We start from the raw sequence: 13,240 nt of genomic DNA on the forward strand, positions 1-13,240 counted from the left end.
CTCCCCACCCCCGCGCCGTCCCCTCCTTGTCCCCGCCTGCTGGAAGTCCTCTGTGGCGGTGCTCGCCTCCCTCCATCGCCGCTCCCTGCAGCCAGCTACGTTCCGCCCGATGGGGGCTTGCCCGACTGGGGCTTGCCTTCCCGGGCTGGCGGGTGACCAAAGCGTTCTCTGTTCAAGTTTTCTGTAGGGCTGGCCCCTCCCCTGGCCCCGGCAGGAACCCGCAGACTTTGGCCGCTGCCCTTCTGCATGTGCTTGCCCACGTTTTTCTTCTGGGGGAAGTGGGGGTTTTGAGTTGGTTGCTTTGCTTCTTCAGAATTCCTTCTCCAAGAAAGTTTGAGTACATGTATGTGACAGCCTACAGGAGGGCAAATGTTTTGAGACTGCCCATGGAGGTGAGGCCTGTGGTCCTCATAGAGTCCACCAGGTGAAGCTGGAGGAGCCTGGGAGAGATGTGATAGGGAGTAGCTGCACCAGGCCTGGCACTGCCCTTCACTCTGCCCAAGGTCTCCTCCATCTTCACGGGCCCTGGAGGGCAGACTATGGTCATTGACCAAACAGTATCTCACATCCCTCGCCAAAGGGACTTCCTCCTTTACAGGGGCTAAGTGCTAGCGAGGAGGCTGCAGAGTCCCTGGAGCAGTGGTGGAAATGCTGAGAACTGGGGGCACTCAAGTTCTCCCTAACCACTCTGTCCCCATGTGTTTGCCTCCATCCTAGTTCAATAAATATTTGTTGAATGCAAAATCTCTTTATGAACTGTAAGCTACTAAGCATATATTAGTTACTGCCACCATGTAGTGATTATTATTGGTGCCCTGGGCCAGACTCTTCATCTGTAAATTACTGACGGTATGGAGTAGATGATGAATAAAGTCCTTGCCGGCTATAAATTCTGTGTCCAAGACTTCAGCCTCCACTTCTACTAAGTGGGTTAAAATGATCTCCTTCCTATGTTTCTGGGAGAATCAATAGGTCTTGATGGCTTATGGTGCACTGTAGAAAGGCCCCAACAGACCCAGATGCAAGCATCAGAATTGGTTTAGCCCACTGGCCTCCAAAGGCCAGACTGAGAAGCAGTGCTGGTCCATGGCAACGTTTTCACTAGTTCAAGGCAAAATGACAAAGACATTACAGTGAGTTTTACAAAGCTAAGCTTATTTAACAGTCCTTTATTGTGGAGTATACATTTGCTCCTTTGTGTGTGTATGTGTGTGTGTTAGTGTTTTCTTTCAGAAAAGATGCTGAAAGCAGATGGGTAGGTTTAGAGATATGTTGTTGGTGAAATCACCAGTTTGGCAGTCTTATGTCAGTCTCTACAATTAAAGGGGAAAGAATTATGATTTGTGAAATCAGTTCTAGGCATGACTTTTTAATAGAATTAATGTTTGCTCAAGATTCATTTAGTGTAAGTCAGCTGAGCAGCTTTTTTCAGCTTTTGACATTCAAAAGGGGGTGTACGGCAAGCAAGTAATAGAACAGGCCTGCATTGGATTTATAGTGTTTTCCTCAGCCAAGAAGTTACAGCTGCAGTACTCTGCTTTGGTACTCGGCATATCCCGATGAGATAAGAGAGCTTAAGTATAATTTTCCCCATGTCCAGGGAAAGCTGAATCTGAGTGGTACCCCTCAGTCTGAGCCTCATGAATTACTGACAGAGGCTGGAAGCGCCACACTCCTTGTCCTCTTGCACTCTTTGGAGCTAATGCACTGTGGGAACCCTTCCCAGTGCCCCCCATCTGTGTGTAGGGCTGGGGAGAGGGTACACAGGAGGACTGCTGCAGGGCTTCTCAGGGCTTGGTTCAAAGGGACAGGCCTGCAAGCGGCGTTTGATCTCTCTTCCCCTTCTCTTCAGAGGTAGACAGGCGGACTCAGGGGCTGAGATTGGCAGAAAGGTGAGGAAGACTACACTTCAAAGAGCAAAGGATTCTGGGAAAAGAGAATTGTGGCATGGGAGTTTGGTGAACATCACATGGCCCTTCCTTGTGTTGGCAGGGTTGCTATTTGGCTTCCAGCACTATTTCTTTTATGGAGAGCACAGGGGACATTAGGGAGGGGGGCCTGTGAGCAGAAAAGGACAGAAGGAAGTCAAGAAGTATGGGAATCTCTAGCACTACTCCTCATCAAGCTGGCTCATTGGAGATAAGAACAGGAAATCTTGGGCCGGGCACGGTGGCTCATGCTTGTAATCTCAGCACTTTAGGAGGCCGACTTGGGCGGATCACTTGAGGTCATGAGTTCAAGACCAGCTGGGCAACACCATGAAACCTCATCTCTACTGAAAATGCAAAAATTAGCCGGGCATGGTCAGGAGTTGGAGATCAGCCTGGCCAACATGGTGAAACCCTGTCTTTACTAAGAATACTAAACTTAGCTGGGCGTGGTCAGAACGTCGAGATCAGCTTGGCCAACATGGTGAAACCCTGCCTCTACTAAAAATACAAAAACTAGCCAGGCCTGGTGGCACGTGCTTGTAATCCCAGCTACTCAGGAGGCTGAGGCAGGAGAATTGCTTGAATCTGGGAGGCAGAGGTTGCAGTGAGCAGAGATCATGCCACTGAACTCCAGCCTGGGCAACAGAACGAGAGACTCCATCTCAAAAAACAAAAACAAAAACAAAAACAAAAAAACACAACAGGAAATCTTTCAGGGATATACATGCATATTTGGGAGTATCTCTTTGAAACGGGAACTGTAATAGGCAATGGGATTGTTCTTGTGTGGAGGTGGTAACATCTGCCTATCTTGAGGGACAAATCCCTCCACGATTGAGGGCTCTGCTCCTATTCTTTTCAAGGGCTGCCTGTGACCGCAGAAGAGAATTCACCTGGGGTGGAATTTAAGTCTTGCATTTTGCAATAGCTGTCCTAGATTAATTGTTGAGTCATGCATCACTGACATAAGTCAGGAGTAGGCAGTGTGGGAGGGCTGGTGTGGGCTTAGGACAACTGCTAAGCAGAGAACATAATGGTAAGAGTGTTAACAGTATTTATTGAGCACTTCGTTACTAAGTGTTGGCAAGTTTTAAGTGCTTTTTATAAATTTTATTGAATATTTTTCATCTGGTGAAATGGGTGTTTTAATGTAGGGAGCCAAAGGCCTGAGGGTCGTGACCAATTCAGTATTCCACTGAAGGCTATATGATCAAACAGCAAACTGTTTATCATGAATGCAGAATGTGGGCCAACTCACTTCTGCACCTGCCACCAGGAGGTTTGCTGAGGGCAATCACTCCCTGGTGCTGTGCTTCTTGAGGTTATCTACTGCAACATCTGGAGACTACTGTTCAGAGAATGCAGTTGTGCAAGCCTGCACTAAGTCAAGCAGCTGACTGACAACCACCCCTTTCTCCCTACCTCCTTTACTCAATAAATATGAAGGGCTATAGAAACTCAGGGCCCTTGTTCACTAGAAGCAAGGAGCCCCCTGACCCCTTCTTCCAAGTTTACTTTTTTGCCTTTGTCTTTATTCTTGTGTTAATCTTCTTTTGTTAAGTCCCCCAAGGACTGTGGCATTTTAAATTCTTTTTTCGTTTTTTGAGACAGAGTTTTGCTCTGTCGCCAGGCTGGAGTGCAGTGGCACAATTTTGGCCCACTGCAACCTCTGCCTCCCAGGTTCAAGTGATTCTCCTGCCTCAGTCTCCCAAGTAGCTGGGACTACAGGCACATACCACCTGACCCAGCTAAGTTTTGTATTTTTAGTGGAGATGGGGTTTCACCGTGTAGGCCAGGATAGTCTCGATCTCTTGACCTAGTGATCTGCCCGCCTCAGCCTCCCAAAGTGCTGGGATTACAGGCATGAGCCACTGCACCTGGTCAGGTGTTTTAAATTCTCTATGTGAAATTCGAGTGAGTGATGACAACCTCAACCAGTATGTGTTGTATAGCTACACTTCAGTTTTCTGGCATTGTTGGGGGATTGATAGTTTTCATAGAAATCAATTTTCTCTGAATTTGTATTTTAACTTTCAGAATCAGTGTGTTTTTCAAATCAATACATCTATTCATGAAATATAAAATAACACATGCTTATTATTTTAAAAAGGGATAGAAAGTTATTTGAAAAGTAAAAGGTAACTGTTCCCTATGTTTTTTTTTAACCTTCTTCCCATATAGCTCTTGGCTTTGTGTATCCTTCCAGAAGTTTTCTATACATTTACATGCATTTTTCTTTTAAAACTTGTTTCCACAATTGAGATGAGACTATACATACTGTCCTTTAAATTTCTTTTCTTTTCTTTCTTCTATGCTCCAACCCCCACTTTTTTTTTCTATTTTTAAATTATTATACTTTAAGTTCTGAGATACGCGTGCAGAATGTGCGGGTTTGTTACATGTGCCACGGTGGTTTGGTGCACCCAACAACCTGTCACCTACATTAAGTATTTCTCCCAATGCTATCCTTCCCCTAGCCCCCCACCACCCCTAAAAGGTCCTGGTGTGTGATATTGCCCTCCCTGTGTCCATGTGTTCTCATTGTTCAACTTTCACTTATGAGTCAGAACACGCAGTATTTGGTTTTCTGTTCTGTTGTTAGTTTGCTGAGAATGATGGTTTCCAGCTTCATCCATGTCCCTGCAAAGGACATGAACTCATCCTTTTTTATGGCTGCATAGTATTCCCTGGTGTATATGTGCCACATTTTCTTTATCCAGTCTATCATTCATGAGCATTTGGGTTGGTTGCAGGTCTTTGCTATTGTCAACAGTGCTCCAATAAACATATGTGTGCATGTGTCTTTATAGTAGAATGATTCATAATCCTTAGGTATATACCCAATAATGGAATTGATGGGTCAAATGGTATTTCTGGTTCTAGATCCTTGAGGAATGGCCACACTGTCTTCCACAATGGTTGAACTAATTTACACTCCCACTAACAGTCTAAAAGCGTTCCTATTTCTCCACATTCTCTCCAGCACCTGTTGTTTCCTGACATTGTAATGATTGCCATTCTAACTGGTGTGATATGGTATCTCATTGTAGTTTTGATTTGCATTTTTCTAATGAGCAGTGATGATGAGCTTTTTATCTTGTCTGTTGGCTGCATAAATGTTTTCTTTTGAGACGCATCTGTTCACATCGTTAGCCCACTTTTTGATGTTTTTTTTTTTCTTGTAAATTTGTTTAAGTTTGTTGTAGATTCTGGATATTAGCCCATTGTCAGATGGATAGATTGCAAAACTTTTTTCCCATTCTGTAGGTGTCCTGTTCACTCTGATGATAGTTTGTTTCTTTTGCTGCATTGAGGCTCTTTAATTAGGTCCCATTTGTCTATTTTGGCTTTTTTTTTTTTTTACCATAGCTTTTGGTGTTTTAGTCATGAAGTCTTTGCCTATACTTATGTCCTGAATGGTATGGCCTCGGTTTTCTTCTAGGGTTTTTATGGTTCTAGATCTTATATTTAAGTCTTTAATCCATCTTGAGTTAATTTTTTTATAAGGTGTAAGGAAGGGGTCCAGTTTCAGTGTTCTGCATATGGCTAGCCAGTTTTCCCAACACCATTGATTAAATAGGGAATCTTCTCCTTATTGTTTGTTTTTGTCAGGTTTGTCAAAGATCAGATGGTTGTAGATGTGTGGTGTTATTTCTGAGGCCTCTGTTCCATTCCACTGGTCTAGATATCTGTTTTGGTACCAGTACCATGCTGTTTTGGTTAACGTAGCCTTGCAGTATAGTTTGAAGTCAGGTAGCATGATGCCTCCAGTTTTGTTCTTTTTGCTTAGGATTATCTTGGCTATATTGGTTCTTTTTAGGTTCCATATAAAATTTAAAGTAGTTTTTTTCCAATTCTGTGAAGAAAGTCAATGATAGCTTGATGGGATAGCATTGAATCTATAAATTACTTTGGGCAATATGGCCATTTTCATGATATTGATTCTTCTTATCCATGAGCATGGAATGTTTTTCCATTCGTTTGTGTCCTCACTTATTTCCTTGAGCAGTGGTTTGTAGTTCTCCTTGAAGAGTTCCTTCACATCCCTTGGAATTTGGATTCCTAGGTATTTTATTCTCTTTGTAGCAATTGTGAATGGGAGTTCACTCATGATTTGGCTCTCTGTTGTCTGTTATTGGTGTCTAGGAATACTTGTGATTTTTGCATGTTGATTTTGTATCCCGAGACTTTGCTGAAGTTGCTCATCAGCTTAAGGAGATTTTGGCCTGACATGATAGGGCTTACTAAATATAATATCATGTCATCTGCAAACAGAGACAATTTGACTTCCTCTCTTCCTGTTTGAATACCCTTTATTTCTTTCTCTTTCGTGACTGCCCTGGCCAGAACTTCCAGTACTATGTTGAATAGGAGTTGTGAGAGACGGCATCCTTGTCTTGTGCCTTTTTTCAAGGAAATGCTTCCAGTTTTTGCCCATTCAGTATGATATTGGCTGTGAGTTTGTCATAAATAGCTCTTATTATTTAGGGGTATGTTCAATCGACACCTATGTTATTGAGAGTTTTTCGCATGAAGGGGTGTTCAGTTTTGTCAAAGGCCTTTCTGCATCTATTCAATTAATCGTGTGGTTTTTGTCATTGATTCTTTTTATGTGATGGATTACATTTATTGATTTGCATATGTTGAACCAACCTTGCATCCCAGGGATGAAGCCGGCTTGATCATGGTGGATAAGCTTTTTGATGTCCTGCTAGATTTGATTTGCCAGTATTTTATTGAGGATTTTTGCATTGATGTTCATGAGGGATATTGGCCTAAAATTCTCTTTTTTTGTTGTGTCTCTATCAGGCTTTGTTATCAGGATGATGCTGGCCCCATAAAATGAGTTAGGAAGGATTCCCTCTTTTCTACTGAGTGGAATAGTTTCAGAAGGCATCGTACCAGCTCCTCTTTGTACCTCTGGTAGAATTTGGCTGTAAATCTATCTGGTCCTGGACTTTTTTGTTTGGTATGCTACAATTATTGCCTCAATTTCAGAACCTGATATTGGTCTATTCAGAGATTCAACTTCTTCCTGGTTTAGTCTTGGGAGGGTGTATGTGTCCAGGAATTTATCCATTTCTTCCAGATTTTCTCGATTATTTGCATAGAGGTGTTCTCTGATGGTAGTTTGTATATCTGTGGGATGGGCAGTGATATCCCCTTTATCATTTTTTATTGTGTCTATTTCATTTTTCTCTGTTTTCTGCTTGTTAGTCTTGCTAGCGGTCTATCTATTTTGTTGATCTTTTCAAATTACCAGCTTCTGGATTCATGGATTTTTTTGAAGGTGTTTTGTGTCTCTACCTCCCTTAGTTCTGCTCTGATCTTAGTTATTTCTTGCTTTCTGCTAGCTTTTGAACATGTTTGCTCTTGCTTCTCTAGTTCTTTTAATCGTGATGTTAGGGAGTTCATTTTAGATCTTTCCTGCTTCCAGAGATTCTGGTTTGTTGTATCTTTGTTCTCATTGGTTTCAAAGAACATCTTTATTTCTGCCTTCATTTCATTATGTACCCAGTAGTCATTCCGGAGCAGGTTATTCAGTTTCCATGTAGTTGAGCGGTTTTGATTGAGTTTCTTAGTCCTGAGTTCTAGTTTGATTGCACTGTGGTCTGAGAGACAGTTTGTTGTGATTTCTGTTCTTTAACATTTGCTGAGGAGTGTTTTACCTCCAATTATGCGATCAATTTTAGAATAAGTGTGATGAGGTGCTGGGAAGCATGTATATTCTGTTCATTTTGAATGGAGAGTTCTGTAGATATCTATTAGGTCTGCTTGGTCTAGAGCTGAGTTCAAATCCTGGATATCCTTGTTAATTTTCTGTCTTTTTGCCTGTCTAATATTAAAAGTGGGGTTTACAGTTTCCCATCATTATTGTGTGGGAGTGTAAGCCTCTTTGTAGGTCTCTATGAAGTTGCTTTATGTATCTGGGTGCTTCTGTATTGGGTGCATATATATTTATGATAGTTAGCTCTTCTTGTTAAATTGATCCCTTTACCATTATGTGATGGCCTTCTTTGTCTCTTTTGATCTTTGTTGGTTTAAATTCTGTTTTATCAGAGACCAGGTTTGCAAACCCTGCTTTTTTTTGCTTTCCATTTGCTTGGTAAATATTCCTTCATCCCTTCATTTTGAGCCTATGTGTGTCTTTGCACGTGTGATGGGTCTCCTGAATACAGCACACCGATGGGTCTTGACTCTTTATTCAATTTGCCAGTCTGTGTCTTTTAATTGGGGCATTTATCCCATTTACATTTAAGGTTGATATTGTTGTATGTGAATTGGATCCTGTCATTATGATGTTAGCTGGTTATTTTGCCCATTAATTGATGCAGTTCCTTCATACCATTGATGGTCTTTACAATTTGGCATGTTTTTGCAGTGGCTGGTACCGGTTTTTCCTTTCCATGTTTAGTGCTTCTTTCAGGAGCTCTTGTAAGGCAGGCCTGGTGGTGACAAAATCTCTCAGCATCTGCTTGTCTGTAAAGGATTGTATTTCACCTTCACTTATGAAACTTAGTTTGACTGGATAGGAAATTCTATTTTGAAAATTCTTTTATTTAAGAATGTTAAATAAGCCCTACTGGCTTGTAGGGTTTCTGCTGAGAGATCTGCTGTTAGTCTGATGGGCTTCCCTTTGTTGGTAACCCAACCTTTCTCCCTGGCTGCACTTAACCTTAGTGAATCTGACAATTATGTGTCTTCGGGTTGCTCTACTTGAGGGGTATGTTTGTGGTGTTCTCTGTATTTCCTGAATGAATGCTTCTTTTTACTCTTTTTGTCTCTAATCTTGTCTTCTGGCTTTATTTCGTTAATTTTATCTTCAATCACTGATATCCTTTCTTCCTCTTGATCAAATCGGCTACTGAAGCTTGTGTATCCTTTATAAGGTTCTCTTACTGTGGTTTTCAGCTCCATCAGGTCATTAAGCTCTTCTCCACACTGGTTATTCTAGTTAGCCATTCATCTAACCTTTTTTCAAGGTTTTTAACTTCCTTGTGATGGGTTAGAACATGCTCCTTTAGCTCAGAGAATTTTGTTATTACTGACCTTCTGAAGCCTACTTCTATCAACTCTCTGTCTAATTTTATTCCCTTGCTGGCGAGGACTTGCATTCCTTTGGAAGAGAGGAGTCATTCTGGTTTTTGGATGTGTCCACTTTTCTGCTCTGGTTTCTCCCATGTTTGTGGTTTTATCTACCTTTGATCTTTGATATTGGTGACCTACGGTTGGGGTTTTGGTGTGGATGCCCTTTTTGTTGATATTGATGCTATTCATTTCTGTTTGTTAGTTTTCCTTCTAACAGACAGGCCCCTCAGCTGCAGGTCTTTTGGAGTTTGCTGGAGGTCCACTCCAGACTCTGTTTGCCTGGGTATCACTAGCAGAGGCTGCAGAACAGCAAATATTGGTGTCTGATCCTTCTTCTGGAAGCTTCGTCCCAGAGGGGCACCCACCTGTAGGAGGTGTCTGTCGGCCCTACTGGGAGGTGTCTCCCAGTCAGACTACATGGGGATCAGTGACCCACTTGAGGAGGCAGTCTGTCCATTATCGGAGCTCAAATGCCACGCTGGGAGAACCACTGTTCTCTTCTGAGCTGTCAGGCAGGGATGTTGAAGTCTGCAGAAGCTGTCTGCTTCCTTTTGTTCAGGTATGTCCTGCCCCCTGAGGTGGAATCTAGAGAGGTAGTAGGCCTTTCTGAGCTGTGGTGGGCTCTGCCCAGTTTGAGCTTTTTTGCCACTTTGTTTACACTGTGAGCCTGGAACCGCCTACTCAAGCCTTAGCAATGGGGGACGCCCCTCCCCCTGCCAAGTTCCACTGTCCCAGGTCAATCTCAAACTGCTGCACTCACAGTGAGCAAGCCTCTATGGGCATGGGACCTGCCAAGTCAGGCAAAGGAGGGAATCTCCTGGTCTGCCAGCTGTGAAGACCATGGGAAAAGTGCAGTATTTGTGCAGGAGTGTACTATTCCTCCAGGTACAGTCACTCATGGCTTCCCTTGGCTAGGAAAGGGAAATCCCCCGACTCCTTGCTCTTCCCAGGAGAGGTGATGCCCTGCCCTGCTTCAGCTCACCCTTTTTGGGCTGCACCCACTGTACAAGCAATCTCAGTGACATGAACCAGACACCTCAGTTGGAAATGCAGAAATCACCTGTCTTCTGCATCAATCATGCTGGGAGCTGTAGACCAGAGCTGTTCCTATTCAGCTATCTTGTAAGTGACTCCTAGACTTTTATAACTCTGTTGTGTAGTTACTCAAATTTTTGGTTTTTCAGTTTTTTCTCTGACTGCCCAGTATTTAAGCAGAGTATTTAAACAGTTGTTTGTGAATACTGGTTGGAAATATCCCAGTATTTGCATGGTCCTAGCAGGCAGAACATTCTTTTAAAACAGGTATAGGCTTCTCTTTCCCCTCATGCCTAGGATTGCTTTCTGCTGTATTTGGGAAGGGGTGGTATGGGAAGGGGGTTTGTCTATGCAGTTCCACAGTCTATTTTCAAATAGCAGGTGGCTCCGTCTTGGGCCTCAGCACTCTCTGCTGCTGGCCACTTCTGGGAACTCCAAGATTATGGCCCTTGCATGATTTCCACGTGGATGCTGAGATGCAGGCTTTGGGGCAGGGATGGGATGGGGAATGTCATGCTTCTTGATACAGTTTGGATGTTTGTCCCCTCCAAATCTCACACTGAAATGTGATTCCCAATATTGGAGATGAGCTTGATGGGAGGTGTTTGGGTCATGGGGGTGGATCCCACATGAGTGGCTTGGTGCCCTCCCCTTGGTGATGAGTGAGTTTTCTCTCTATTAGTGCATGTGGGAACTGGTTGTTAAAAGGAGCCTATGACCTGTTCCATGCTGGTACTATGCCTGAACAGCCTGCAGAACTGTGAGCCAAACAAACCCTGTTTGATTACAAATTACCCAGTCTCAGGTATTCCTTTATAGCAACATAAAATGGACTCACACACTTCCCCAGCTGCCTATTCTTTATTCCTCACAATGCCACGGCACTAAGAAATTCACTGAAAATTTGGGGGCAGAATGAATCACAATACAGAGGGACAAATCCACAGGCATAGGATGCCTAACATAACTTCCCATTGGGTCTTTTATTGGCACCAGCAAATTCCTAGCCCTGCTTTCAAAACTGAGGTTTCCTCTGTCCTCCAGAGATAGTCTCTGTGGCAGATGTGGAGATGCAGGTCACAGCTCAGGTTTTCCTTCTAGACAGGACTCATGGCCCAGCTGCTGAGAGCCTGATTAGCTGTGAGTGTCCAGCTGTTAACTCCTTCTGGTCTACTTCAGCTCTGGACGGAGGTCACAGTCTTCTCAGGGTGGCCCTGGCCATTTACTGAGCAGGACAGTTTGGTCAAGGACCTCACTATTTCTGCCCAACATGTGGCTTCTCTAAAGATCCTCTTTTCTTTGGAGCTCTCAGTTAGGCATTTGTCAGACCTGCATCTCGTGGTCTAACACTTTCTTCTTCTCAATCCTGCTTCCTTCCTTTTCCTTTCACAGGTGCCACTTCAGATAAGCCCTTTGGACTCCTAACTCCAACCAGGTGTCTGCTTTGTTGAGGATTCACAGACACAGTCTCCTTTCTTCAAAACCTTTACAATGCAAGACCTCACTAACACACAGGGGATGGTCTCCCAGAGGGTCTGTGCTGTTCCCTCACTCAGAACATCAAGATGCACTGAAGTAAGAATCCTCTACTCTACAGTTCCTGCTAGCTGAGGTATTCCATGGGGGCTTCAGCAGTAAGTTGCAGGGTTGGCTTTGATAGGTGAAGGCTGCCTGGTGAAGCACATCGAGTTCTGGAGGTTCATGTGTGTTTTCATGAAGATCTCTCTGCCAGTAGCAGATAAAGAGGTGTTGCCTCACTCTTCCTGGGGTCTTCTATTTTCCTGGGAGGAATTTCTGAATCAACTGAACACACACACACACACACACACACACACACACCTTTGAAGCATCAACAGTAATTCTGAGTTCTTAGGGACAATGCAGATTAAATCCACATTAAGAAAGACAACTATGGCCAGGTGCGGTGGCTCATGCTTGTAATCCCAGAACTTTGGGAAGCTGAGGCGGGCGGATCACCTGAGGTCGGGAGTTCGAGACCAATCTGACTGACCAACATGGAGAAACTCTGTCTCTACTAAAAATACAAAATTAGCCCAGCACGGTGGCGGGCGCCTGTAATCCCAGCTACTTGGGAGGCTGAGGCAGGAGAACCACTTACACCTGGGAGGCGGAAGTTGCAGTGAGCCGAGATTGTGCCATTGCACTCCAGCCTGGGCAACAAGAGCAAAACTCTTATCTTAAAAAAAAAAAAAAAAAAGAGAGAACTATTGATCCAGAGGTGGCCTGACTGGCCTCACTGGAGATAACAGGTGACATTATTATGCAAAGTGGTTTCATTTCCCTTGTCTTGTTTTTGGAATAGTATAAGAGGCCTATGATACGAATAAATAAGGCCCATCACAAGCCTCACCAAAGGACAAAACAAATTCTACTTCTGAAGAAGGCTCTTTGTTGGGTCAGATCAAATCCTTGGACAGAATTGTATTATTAATCACTGCAGTGGAAGTGGGGGGTAGTTTAAGAATTTATTAACCTTCTGCCTTGAGCAATCCCTCAGGAGTAAAAGGTATCAGGCCTCTGAGCTGAAGTTCAGCCATTGTAACCCCTGTGACCTGCACATATACGTCCAGATGGCCTGCAGGAGCCAAGAAGTCTGGGGCAGCTGAAAAACCACACAAGAAGTAAAACAGCCAGTTCCTGCCTTAACCGATTAACCAACATTACAACATTCCACCATCGTGACTTGTCCCTGCCGTACCTTGACTGATCAATCGACCTTGTGACATTCTTTTTCTGGACAATGAATCTTATGATCTCCCCACCATGAACCTTGTGACCCCTCCTCTGCTAACAATAGATAGTCACCTTTTACTGTAATTTTCCGTTACCTACCCAACTCCTACAAAGCAACCTCTTTCCCATCTCCCTTCACTGATTCTCTTTCTGGACTCAGCCCACTTGCACCCAAGTGAGTAAACAGCCTTGTTGCTCACACAAAGCCTGTTTGTGGTCTCTTCACAAAGATGTGCTTGACAAAAGGGAAGGGTGGATTTGTCCTTCTGGTTACATAGTTCTGTCAGCTCATTTTGAATTTAATTAAACAAGGATTATCCTTTTCATACTTTGTAAGAAACCATAAATGTTTATGCACCTTGATTTTTCAAAGAAACATTTTTTATTTTGAAGTAATTATAGTCTCATAGGAAGTTGCAAAAGTGTTCATA

The 13,240-nt window shown here is 43.5% G+C and overlaps 1 long non-coding RNA gene across 1 annotated transcript in view; it reads left to right on the forward strand.

Annotated features, from left to right (window-relative positions):
- Positions 1-13,014, forward strand: part of LOC105503747 — a 14,083-nt gene extending 1,069 nt beyond the window's left edge. Inside the window, exon 2 of the long non-coding RNA XR_001000530.1 lies at positions 11,448-13,014. This is a non-coding gene — a long non-coding RNA (uncharacterized LOC105503747). The remainder of the gene's footprint in view (positions 1-11,447) is intronic.
- Positions 13,015-13,240: the final 226 nt, after the last annotated feature.

This window comes from Colobus angolensis, unplaced genomic scaffold, assembly GCF_000951035.1.
Source record: "Colobus angolensis palliatus isolate OR3802 unplaced genomic scaffold, Cang.pa_1.0 Scaffold88, whole genome shotgun sequence".
Taxonomy (NCBI): domain Eukaryota; kingdom Metazoa; phylum Chordata; class Mammalia; order Primates; family Cercopithecidae; genus Colobus; species Colobus angolensis.